The sequence below is a fragment of the Tursiops truncatus genome, chromosome 16 (assembly GCF_011762595.2).
Source record: "Tursiops truncatus isolate mTurTru1 chromosome 16, mTurTru1.mat.Y, whole genome shotgun sequence".
NCBI lineage: Eukaryota > Metazoa > Chordata > Mammalia > Artiodactyla > Delphinidae > Tursiops > Tursiops truncatus.
The window spans coordinates 58,364,532-58,377,531 of record NC_047049.1 but is presented as its reverse complement, the minus strand read 5'-3'; the positions used below and the strand labels follow the sequence as shown (position 1 = coordinate 58,377,531).

Here is a 13,000-nt window from a genome sequence, read left to right as displayed (position 1 = left end):
TGTCTGGGCAGATTCAGTGGTGTCTGGGCAGACGGAGGGCAGGCTCAGACATGGAGATGGGGGCGTGGTTGAAGGGGACTGTGAGCCTCTTTTTTCTGGCTTCCAGCTGAGGAGCCATCTCTTCCTGCTCTGGGATACTGCCCCCTGCACTCTCAGCTCAGACATAAGAGCAATTGCCCCAATTAGTTCTACCCTGGCAACATCTCTGATTCTCAGAGAATCCTGGGGCACACCGGCCACCAGAGGGTTTCTTTTCATGATCTGGGTCCAGGGTGACCTGGCCAGCTCAGCACAAGGCTGGTATGATTTCATCTCCTGTTCTGACAGGCTGTGTCTGTAAGCACTGCCCTAAAAGGTTAGCCTCTTGAAGATGCTCCTCGTTTGTTCCTGAAGCTCAGGATTCATTTTAATTTTAATAAGAAATTCACTGCCATGACATCATCAAGATAACTCTATACAAGGGACATTCCTTAGGGGTGGCAGCCTCTCTCCCCTTTCCTAAGGTTTTCTGTTTCTGTTAAGTGGATGCTGGCTCTGGCCTTCCATGTCTGGTCTGGAGCTCAGCACACACCGTGGGTTTGCCTTTTGTCACACTGAGCATGCCTCTTGCAACTGTGGCTGGGGCACACATTCTCCCATATTTGGGAGTAAGCTGGAGACTTGGCGGCATGTGGGTTTCTGTTTAAAATTCCAAAGCCAGCGGGGCGTATATTATCCATTTCCTCAAATCCAACATGCTGTAAAGCATGAGTCAGAGTTGGATAAGCTTCTTCCCAGGGGAAGTTGTGTCAGTTGGTTATTGAATGTAATTAAACAAGGATAATGTTCACTGGCATTAGTTGCAGATTAATGCACAGAAAAACAAAATCTCCAACTTGAGTTTACAATATTCCTGCCAAGATAAGACAACTTCCCCAAGTGTCACTGATCAGAGAAAGCAATCCAACCTTCATGTAATTTGAGGGGCACAGGATGACCCCACATCAACACTCTCCTTCCACATAAATAAATAATGCAGATAATAGGACCTCTGAGGTGTATATTCTGATTATTTTAAAGGTATTTTTGTGAGCGGGGCTACCTGTCAGTAAATATCAAGGGAGGTTATTTTATCTGATTTGATCCATCATCACCAAGGGCCAGGTGGTTGAAAGCAGACTCTGGGGGAATGGAACATGGGACAGATAAGACTTGATAAGCACTGGGGATAATATCCAGTTTATTATACTTTGCTTACCAATGGGCCCTTTAGGAGGTTCCTCCAGGAAGCCAGAAAGCAGCACTAAGGCCCTGAGCTCCAGAAGGGCTGAGAGGGTAGGGGTACCAAGAGGGAAGTTAGGAAACGAGGGGTGGGTCTAGAGAACATCAGAAACCCATGGTTTTTATAGCATATTTTAGCCTAGACAAGCCCTCTCCTCAATCATGGAAACCATAAATAGAAAGTCAATTCTGGAAAGGCTGTTGGAAGTCATTTAGTCCAACCCCTCTTCAGAAAAGAGCAAACTGAGGTCTACTCAGAGAAGTTAATTAAGCTGCCCAAGTTCACCCAGCAAGTTAGTGGCAGAGTTGAGACTTAAGTCTCCTCTTTTCATTTTTCTACCAAACTGCTCCCGGGCAGTTTCTTGGGATGACAGGAGCCAACACTCAGGCTGACCTCACTGGCCCATATCTGCATATATCTACCCTGCCTTTTCAAATATAACCTCTATTCAGGGTGTGAGAAGCAATGCTAAACCATATCCGAAAAGGTATAGTCTTCTGCCGGCATAAATCAACAATTTCAAAAGGTATTTTTTCTTAACTCCAGTAAAAAGTGTGCTCAATTTCATATAACTGAGATTTAAAGCTTATTGCTAACTAGAAAAGCATCTGGAGTTAAAGAAAAAGGGATGTGTGACTGTTCTTTTACTCTCTGATGAAGCAATCTCATTCCCTGCCCCCCACCTTCCACCTGAGAAAGCATTCAGAAATATACTTGATCTTTTTGGCATATCTCTGTGTTTTAGTGTTTTGAGTGCCCCTTCTGATTCAGGTCAAAGCATTTTGTTTTTCTTAAATGTGAGATTGTATTCTTTCTGCCCAAAGAGGATGGAAAAGACTTTTCCAAATAAGGAAGTTTTGCTGGAGTGTGTGTGGCCCAGGCAGCAGTAGTTGCTGGAGTCTTAACTTAGTCATATACGGTAGCTCCACTAAGCGGGAAGCATTTAGGGACTCATTAGCACTACTGCACAGCAGAACCATTGGGGGTCGGGGGTGCTGCCAGCAAGTGGTTGTGGTAACCAGGGGCACGAGAAAAGTTTGTAGAGAAGGCAAAGTTTGGTTTTGCACAGCACAGCCCTGCTCTCCCCACTCCCTCCTTCCCAGCCCCAGAGTCCCACTAGTGTCTGCTCTCTACTCAGAACAGAAGGAGGATGCTCCGATTCTTTGGAATCAAATAGATTCGAATTAAAATCCTACCTCCTTACATAGAACCTTTGTGACCTTCAGTAAATTACTTAACTTTTTGAAACTTTTTCCTTTCTTTTAAACTAAAAATAATAGTGCTTATCTTATGGAGTTGTTATGAGGAGTAATCTAATAAATGTAATGTGTATAGCACGTTCTAAATTCCCCTTTTTAGGTTCTAAAATTACAGTTGACCCTTCAACAACTCAGAGGTTAGGAGCATTGACCCTCAGCACAGTAAAAAATCTGGGTATAGGGACTTCCCTGGTGGCGCAGTGGTTGAGACTCCGCCTGCCGATGCAGGGGACACGGGTTCGTGCCCCGGTCCAGGAAGATCCCACATGCCGCAGAGCGGCTGGGCCCGTGAGCCATGGCCGCTGAGTCTGCACATCCGGAGCCTGTGCTCCGCAACGAGAGAGGCCACAACAGTGAGAGGCCCACGTACCGCAAAAAAAAAAAAAAAAAAAAAAATCTTGGTATAGTCAGCCCTCTGTATATGTAGTTCGTATCCACACTTTCCCATCCATGTATTCAACAAATCACGGATGTTATAGTACTGCAGTTTTTACCACTGAAAAAATATTTGTGGATAAGTGCACCCGTGAAGTTCAAACCTTGTTGTTCAAGAATCAACTGTCCTTTTCCTTCCTTTCTTTAGTACCTCCTCTACTATCAGAACACCTTAGTTTGAGTCAGCTGTATTTAACCAGGGGTTAGGAGGAAAATGTGATTATTAAAGTAATTTGTGCTAAGGTGTGAGTGACTACAATAAAAATTTATTAGCCCATGGGACTTCCCTGGCAGTCCAGTGGTCAGGGCTCTGTGCTTCCACTGCAAGGGGCACGGGTTTGATCCCTGGTCAGGGAACCAAGATCCCACTTGTCACGCAAGCGGCCAAAAAAAAAGAATGTATGTAAATACTGAATTTCACTAAAACCATATATTAAAAAAAAAAATGAAAAAAATTTATTAGCCCATATGAACGTCTGACTTCCGTAACCAGGAATGTTGTTATATTGTAAATGAGACAAAGAATTTCCTTGCGATACTGGGGACATTTTATTTTGTAATGCCCCTTAATTTATACCACGATGCCTTGTCCACCTGCCCTTAAAGCCTACTCAGCTTCTTAGGGTGAGAAGAAGCAAGTGCTCCATAAGAGTCTATAGTATTCTGGAAACTTGATAAATAGGTTCATTCTTTTTCTTTCTAAACAGAGGAATGCTAATCATTTTATTTTTTTAACTTTAAAAAAGGTGAAAATCTTTGACAGAAGTTTCTTACCTGAACAGCAAAGGCCTGTTTCCAAGTCCATACCCAAATGGAACAATTAACCCCAGACCAAGTAGACCTTAAGATAGCCTTGATGTAAAATGGTACAGCCACTTTGGAAAACAGTTTGGCAGTTTCTCAAAAGGTTAAACACAGAGTTACCATATGACCCAGTAATTCCACTACTAGGTATATACCCAAGAGAAATGAAAACATATGTTTGGGACTTCCCTGGCGGTCCAGTGGTTAAGACTTTGCATTCCAATGCAGGGGGTGCGGGTTTGATCCCTGGTCAGGGAGCTGAGATCCCACATGCCTCAGGGCCACAAAAACACAAAACATAAAACAGAAACACTATTGTAACGAGTTCAATAAAAAGACTTTAAAAAATGGCCCACATCATTTGTATGGAAACACAAAAGACCTCGAATAGTCAAAGCAATCTTGAGAAAGAAAACAGAGCTGGAGGAATCAGGCTCCCAGACTTCAGACTATACTACAAAGCTACAGTAACCAAGACAGTATGGTACTGGCACAAACACAGAAATATAGATCAGTGGTTCAGGATAGAAAGCCCAGAGATAATCCCATGCACATATGGTCACCTAATTTATGACAAAGGAGGCAAAAACATTCAATGGAGAAAAGACAGCCTCTTCAATAAGTGGTGCTGGGAAAACTGGACAGCTACATGTAAAAGAATGAAATTAGAACACTTCCTAACACCATACACAAAAATAAACTCAAAATGGATTAAAGACCTAAGTGTAAGGGCAGACACTATAAAACTCTTACAGGAAAACATAGGCAGAAAACTCTATGACATAAATCACAGCAAGATCCTTTTTGACCCACCTCCTAGAGAAATATTAAAGAAATGGAGAAATGAAAACAAAAATAAACAAATGGGACCTAATGAAACTTAAAGCCTTTTGCACAGCAAAGAAAACCATAAAAGAGATGAAAAGACAACACTCAGAATGGGAGAAAATACTTGTAAATGAAGCAACAGACAAAGGATTAATCTCCAAAATTTACAAGCAGCTCATGCAGCTCAATATCAAAAAAACAAACCACCCAATCCATAAATGGGCAGAAGACCTAAATAGACATTTCTCCAAAGAAGATATACAGATTGCCAACAAACACATGAAAGGATGCTCAACATCACTAATAATTAGAGAAATGCAAATCAAAACTACAATGAGGTATCACCTCACACCGGTCACAATGGCCATCATCAAAAAATCTACAAACAATAAATGCTGGAGAGGGTGTGGAGAAATGTTGGTGGGAATGTAAATTGATACAGCCACTATGGAAAACAGTATGGAGGGTCCTTAAAAACTACAAATAGAACTACCATATGACACAGCAATCCCACTACTGGGCATATACCCTGAGAAAACCATAATTCAAAAAGAGTCATGTACCACAATGTTCATTGCAGCTCTATTTACAAGAGCCAGGACATGGAAGCAACCTAAGTGTCCATTGAACGATGAATGGATAAAGAAGATATGGCACATATATACAATGGAATATTACTCAGCCATAAAAAGAAACAAAATTGAGTTATTTGTAGTGAGGTGGATGGACCAAGAGTCTGTCATACAGAGCGAAGTAAGTCAGAAAGAGAAAAACAAATACCGTATGCTAATACATATATACGGAACCTAAAAAAAAAAAAAGATTATGAAGAACTTAGGGGCAGGACAGGAATAAAGACGCAGATGTAGAGAATGGACTTGAGGACATGGGGAGGGGGAAGGATAAGCTGGGACGAAGTAAGAGAGTGGCATGGACTTATATATACTACCAAGTGTAAAATAGATAGCTAGTGGGAAGCCGTTGCATAGCACAGGGAGATCAACTCAGTGCTTTGTGACCCCCTAGAGGGGTGGGATAGGGAGGGTGGGAGGAAGACGCAAGAGGGAGGAGATATGGGGATATATGTAAATGTATAGCTGATTCACTATGTTATAAAGCAGAAACTAACACACCATTGTAACACAATTATACTCCAATAAAGATGTTGAGAAAAAAATGGTCCACATCAAAAAAAAATCTTAGAAATAAAAAAAGAAAACATGTTCACACAAAAACTTTCACATGAATGTTCACAGCAGCATTATTCACAGTAGCTAAGTAGAAACAACCCAAATGTCCATCAACTGATGAATGGATAAACAAAATGTGGTATACCTATACAATGGAATATTATTCAGCCTTAAAAGGAAATGAAGTACTGATATATGGTACAACATAATGGATGGGCCTCTAAAGCATTATGCTAAGTGGAAGAAGTCTGACGCAAAAGGCCACATATTATATGATGCCATTTATATGAAATTTACAGAATAGATAAGTTCATAGAGACAGAAAATAGATTAGCAGTTGCCTAGAGCTGGGACGAAAAGGGGAGTATTGTTAATTGGTATGGGGTTTCTACTTGGGGTGATGAAAATGTTCTAAAATTGATTGTGGTGATGGCTGTACAACTCTGTGAATATAGTAAAAACCACTGACTGTACACTTTAAGTGGGTGAATTGCATAGTATATAAACTATATCTCAGTAAAGCTGTAATACACACACGCATAAAGATAGCCTTGAGAACAGTACTTGTTACCTTGTAGGTACTTACAGGTTGGTTGGTTAAAAGGCTACAGGTCTCCTAAGGTCTTGAAAATGGTCCTGGTGTCTTGTTTGGAGATCCTAGTGAGTGGTAACTTATGAGTCCAAGCATGAGTGGTGGGAGGAACCAGGGTGTGGACCTCATAAGCTCTTCATTCTGTACTCCTGTTCTTCTGACCAGAAACATGAATAAAACAGTAGAAAATCGGCCAGAAAATGGCTTCTAGAATACATTTTAATAGTTATTTCTAGTATTGCTGCTGTTTTTTCTTAAAAATCTAATTTCTCTTTAAGCCCTATAAATGGAACAAGCCTTATTAGATGGATATTATTATTTAAGATTGGAGTCACTAGAGAAATCATATGATTACTAGCTCCACAGGCAATGAATTGAAATGGGATGCTCAAATCAGCTATAGGGAGTTGAGACAGGATCTTTGGCAAGATGCTAGATTATTAAAAGAGTTCTTTTGCACTAAAACGAAAAAGCCTTAGGGGTCAGTAAAAGTAGTTAGAACTGCTTTGCTTCAAAGATCCAAGTGATTGATGGAATAATAAAGGCAATTCTTTGCAGACTAGGAAATTTAATATTATTAGTATTTGTTTCAGGATCAGTTTTGGTAAAAATGGCACCACAGCTTCATGAATTTTTATTATTTTGCCCAGGAAATTCTCCCTCTTTGATTTGTAAAATGGAAAAGAATAACTAAAGCACAGTTCAGACCTTAAGCCATTAGTCTCCATATCCTTAGTGAATCTAAAATGCAGACACAAAGGAAGCTGGATCAAATCTCTATTTTCCAGCTTGAAACATGATTTGGTAATATGAGTGTATTTAAATTAGTAAACAAGCAATATTAAGGTTGACTTCACACATTTTAAAATTGCTTTTAAATTTTCAAATGCAATGCATGGTCATAATAAAAATGTAAAACTGCGGCAGTATATAAGTAATTAATAAAAATTACTAACAATGAATATATATTTACATTGTGCCCAGCACTAGGTTTAGAGGTACCTACTTTAATCCTCACAGTGCTCTTATGAGGTAGTTATTATTATTATATTTTCCTCCATTTTGCGACAAAGAAACTGAAGCTCAGAGAGGTTAAGTAACTTGCCTAAGGTCACACATCTTGCAAGTGGTAGAATCAGGATCTTAAACCAGGCAATTATACTTCAATAGCTAAGCTAAGTTCCTTTATACTTTGAGTGAAGTTCTTATCAACTTCTCCAATCCTCTTCCTCCAAATTATTATTTGCAGTTCACTGTATATTAGAAAGATGAAGTTTAATAACTGGAAAATAACCATTAGCTTTCTCATAAAAAAATCAATGGATCCAGGCATATTATACAATATATAAAACGAATTAAACATATAAATGTAATTAAATACAATTAATTATATATAATTAATCGTATAAAATTAATTAAATATATAAAAATAATGTATTATAAAATACATCAAAATATTCACAGGCCCAGGACTTCCCTGGTGCCGCAGTGGTTAAGAATCCACCTGCCAATGCAGGGGACACGGGTTCGAGCCCTGGTCCGGGAAGATCCCACATGCCGTGGAGCAACTAAGCCCGTGTGCCACAACTACTGAAGCCCACGCACCTAGAGCCCATGCTCTGCAACAAGAGTAGCCACCGCAATGAGAAGCCCACTCACTACAATGAAGAGTAGCTGCTGCTTGTGGCAACTAGAGAAAGCCGGCGCCCAGCAACGAAGACCCAATGCAGCCAAAAATAAATAAATAAATTTATTTAAAAAAAATTCATAGGCCCAGATACCAACACCCCAAAATGAAAACCCACATTCACACAAAAATGTGTACATAAATGTTCATAGTGGCATTATTCATAATAGCCCCAAAGTGGAAACAATTCAAATGCCCATGAACTGCTGATTGATATACAAAATGTGGTGTACCCACATAGTGGAATATTATTCATCAATAAAAAGAATGAAGTACTGATACATGCTACAACAGGGATAAAACTTGAAAACATTATGCTAATTGAAAGAAACGAGTCATAAAGGACCACATATTGTATGATTCCATTTATATAAATTGTCCAGAACGGGTAAATCAATAGAGACAGAAAGTAGATTAGTGGTACCTACTAACCTGGGAGTGGGTAAATGTTTTTTTACTAAAAACAGGTAGCAGGTTTCTTTTGGGGGCGATGAAAATATTCTAAAACTGCTTGTGGTGATGGTTACATAACTCTGTAAACATAATAAAAACCACTGAACTGTATATTTTAAATGTATGAATTTTATAGTATTTAAATTATATTTCGATAAAGCTGCTAAAACTTCATTCATGATAGTGAATGTAATAATCAAAATCCATTTGGTTATTTCAACCTGTCCTTGAAACCTAAAGAATAAATAAAAATGTAATCAAGGATACCTTCATTGGGGCTTCCCTGGTGGCGCAGTGTTTGAGAGTCCGCCTGCCGATGCAGGGGATGTGGGTTCGTGCCCCGGTCTGGGAAGATCCCACATGCCGCGGAGCGGCTGGGCCCGTGAGCCATGGCCGCTAAGCCTGCGCGTCCGGAGCCTGTGCTCCACAGCGAGAGAGGCCACAACGGTGAGAGGCCCGCGTACCGCAAAAAAAAAAAAAAAGAATACCTTCATAAGGACTTCCCTGGTGGTCCAGTGGTTAAGACGTCACCTTCCAATGTGGGTGGTGCGGGTTTGATCCCCGGTCAGGGCATTAAGATCCCACATGACTTGGGGCCAAAAAACCAAAACATAAAACAGAAGCAGTACTGTAACAAATTCAATAAAGACTTTAAAAATGGTCCACATCAAAAAAAATCTTAAAAAAAAAATAGAATACCGTCATAAATCAAGGTAGCTTGCTGTTCAGATATGACAAGGTTATAATGAGAAGACAAAGCAAAATTTTAAAAACCACAAGAAACAACCACAACTTACATACTAGTCACATAGAAGGAAGAAGAGGTAGCTTGTACAAAAATCTAGAGCATGTCTCAGCTTTATATTGCTTTAGTTCACATTTGACTTTTAAAAGACTACATACTTATTTAACATGATTTTGAAATATAACACATTTTTGGCAAGGAGACTGGTAAATTAGCTGTGATGCTGTGGCAGCTAAGCCCCAAAGATGGCCCCTGATACACCTCCTGCTATTCATGCTTTTGTGTAGTCCCCTCCCACATAGAATCTGGATTGACCCTGTAACTCATTTTTTTTAAACTACTAATAATTTAAATTTGATTTAAAATGTCATACAAAAATTTAAAGCTAGGTGATGGGTACATGAAAGCACATGTACTTTTAATATGTTTGACTATTTCCCCAATTTTTTTGTTTTGTTTTAACCAATAGAGCACAGTTAAAGTGATGACTAGTTCTAGACCTAAGCCTTAAGAATACGTGGCAATTTCTGCTTTTGCACTTTTGAAAAGAGTCTTGAAATGCCATGTAAGAAGTCTGGCTACCCTCTGGAGAGATCACGTGGAGAAGTGACTTAGAAAAGCCATGTATAAAGGGAGAGACCCTGAGACTGAACGGAGAAAGAGGCCCAACCATCCCAGCAGCCCATCTGAGTCCAGCCTTCCAACCGTCCTCACCAAGGCTCCAGACATGTGAATGTGCTGTCTTGGATGTTCCAGCCTCATGCATCCCCCAAATAACTGCAGCCCCATCTGACATCTCATGGAGCAGAACTGCCCAGCTGAGGCCAATCAATCCACAGAATCATGACAGGTTAATATACTGAAGCCACTGAATTTTGGAGTGGTTTATTATGCAGCCATAAATAACTGAAGTGAAAATTTTTGTTTTGCTTTCCCTAAACCTCCACAGGTGTTTGTGGGCTTTGCTGTTGTTAGAGCTATTTGGGGAATAAGCTGCCATAGTTTTTCATTTTAAAAACTTTTTATTTGGAAATAATTTCAAATTTACCAAAACAACAAAAAAAGTTCCACAATAGTACACAGATCTTCCAAATATTCACCCTGGTTCCCTACTTATTATTTCTGAATAATTTGGGAATAAGTTGTAGACACGATGTGCCATTACCCTTTAACATCTCAATTTGTGTACCTTGAGTGTAAGGATACAGTACAACAATCAAAATCAGGAAATTAACATCAATCCAATAATATCATCTAATCTACAGACCCAATTTAAATATCACCTAATGTCTCAACAGTGTCCCTTACAGGTCCAGGATCCAATCTAGGGTCTCATGTTGCCTTTAGTTGTCATGTTTCTTTAGTCTTCTTCAATCTGGAATAGCTTCTCAGTTATCTTTCATGATCTTAATAGCTTTGAAGAACCCAAGCTAATTGTTTTGAGAATGTTCCTCAATTATGGGGGTTTGCCTGATGTTTATAATTTATTTTTTTTGGCAGGAATGTCACAAAAGTGAGGCTGTGTTAGTCTCTGGGCATCGTATGAGGAGGCACGTGATGTCATTGTTCCATTACTGGGCATGTTAACTGTCATCACTTAGTTAAGATAGTATCTGCCAGGTTTTCCACTATAAAGTAATGAATAATTATTTTGTGGCAAAAATCTTTGAGATCATGTGACTATCTTGTTTCTCATCAAAATTTCCCCAGTTTTAGCATCCATTAATGATTCTAACCTGAATAAATTATTACTCAGATGATCACCAAATGGGGATTTTCTAATCCTATCATTCCTTCTAGATTTATTAGATAGGATAGGGTTTTCCTTTCTCCCTAATTAAGTAATTAATTAATATCATGATTAATTACTTAATTACATAGGAACTCATGATTTCTCTTTTACTCACAGGGCTACAATCTGTTATCTTTTTTTTTTTTTGATACTTAAATTGTCCCAGACTTGGCCAGTGAGAGCCCCTTCAAGCTGGTTACTTATAAACATGTCCCCATCATTCTTCAAGCACTTCTTTACTTTCCGGTGTCATAAAATGTTACTAACACACCTTGTGCTTTCCCTGCTCCAGTCCTGGAGTCAGCCATTTAATTAAGAGTCCTGGTTCTTTTTAGTGGATAATGGTACCTAGAAACCAAGATCTAAATATGCTCATTGTTATTGGAATGCCATTGCTTCTAGACCCTCTCAGTAAACAAACAAAACACACACACACACACACACACACACACACACAAAACTATATTTGTCTGCCTATCTGTCTAATCAGACCACGATACTGGCATCTCCAATTCCTATGCAACACTCCAAGGTATATTCTACACTTCTCAGTTTCCATAGTTGTAATTCTTTTCACAGTGAGAAATCTGTATTCATTTATTTGCTTAACCCCAGACCTGCCAACCTCCTTACTGGGTACCAGTGGAAAGGTTGGCCCCAATGAAGGGGAAGAGGAAGAAAAAAGGCTTTTTTTCCTCAATGTGTCAGAAACTTAAGCAATATATAGCAAACATTTATATATATTCAACTATTTTGACCATGCAGTTCAGAGACCATTCATTTTCTTAAATAACAAAAAGGACAATTAAGTTTGCTTAAATCTCCATATATTATCATTAAGAAAGATTTTAGCAAATAAGATTTTGTTTCCTTTGTTTCTGTTTTCTTCTTTTTTTTGGCTGCACCGCACGGCTTGTGGGATTTAGTTCCCCAACCAGGGATGGAACCCCGGCCCTCGGCAGTGAGAGGGTGGAGTCCTAACCACTGGACTGACACGGAATTCCCCAAACAAGATTTTTTTTCCTTTTTAAAAAAAATTTATTTATTTTTATTTATTTATTATTTTTGGCTGTGTTGGCTCTTTGTTGCTGCGTGCAGGCTTTCTCTAGTTGCAGTGAGCGGGGCTACTCTTCATTACGGTGCGCAGGCTTCTCTTGCTGCGCAGCACAGGCTCTAGAGTGCTCGGGCTTCAGTAGATGTGGCGAGTGGGCTCAGTAGTTGTGGCTCGTGGGCTCTAGAGCGCAGGCTCAGTAGTTGTGGCGCATGGGCTTAGTTGCTCTGCGGCATGGGGGATCTTCCCTGAGCAGGGCTTGAACCCGTGTCCCCTGCATTGGCAGGCAGATTCTTAACCACTGCGCCACCAGGAAAGCCCATGCCTTTCTTTCTTTTTTTTTTTTTTTATACAGCAGGTTCTTATTAGTCATCCATTTTATACACATCAGTATATACATGTCAATCCCAATAGCCCAATTCATCACACACATCTCATGCCCCCTGCTGCTTTCCCCCCTTGGTGTCCATACATTTGTTTTCTATATCTGTGTCTCAATTTCTGCCCTGCAAACCAGTTCATTTGTACCATTTTTCTAGGTTCCACGTATGTGTGTTAATATACGATATTTGTTCTTCTCTTTCTGACTTACTTCACTCTGTATGACAGTCTCTAGATCCATCCACATCTCTACAAATGACCCAATTTCATTCCTTTTTATGGCTGAGTAATATTCCATTGTATATATGTACCACATCTTCTTTATCCATTCATCTGTCGATGGGCATTTAGGTTGCTTCCATGACCTGGCTATTGTAAATAGTGCTGCAATGAACATTGGGGTGCATGTGTCTTTTTGAATTATGCTTTTCTCCGGGTATATGCCCAGTAGTGGGATTGCTGGATCATATGGTAATTCTATTTTTAGTTTTTTAAGGAACCTCCATACTGTTCTCCATAGTG

At 39.6% G+C, this 13,000-nt stretch overlaps 1 long non-coding RNA gene across 2 annotated transcripts in view; it reads right to left on the bottom strand.

The window, feature by feature from the left end:
* LOC141276674 (uncharacterized) overlaps window positions 1-13,000 on the bottom strand; it is a 34,614-nt gene that overhangs the window by 1,760 nt on the left and 19,854 nt on the right. Inside the window, exon 2 of one of the 2 annotated variants that reach the window (XR_012326591.1) lies at window positions 6,364-6,526. This is a non-coding gene — a long non-coding RNA (uncharacterized lncRNA). The remainder of the gene's footprint in view (window positions 1-6,363; window positions 6,527-13,000) is intronic. The other variant, XR_012326590.1, reaches the window with a different exon arrangement.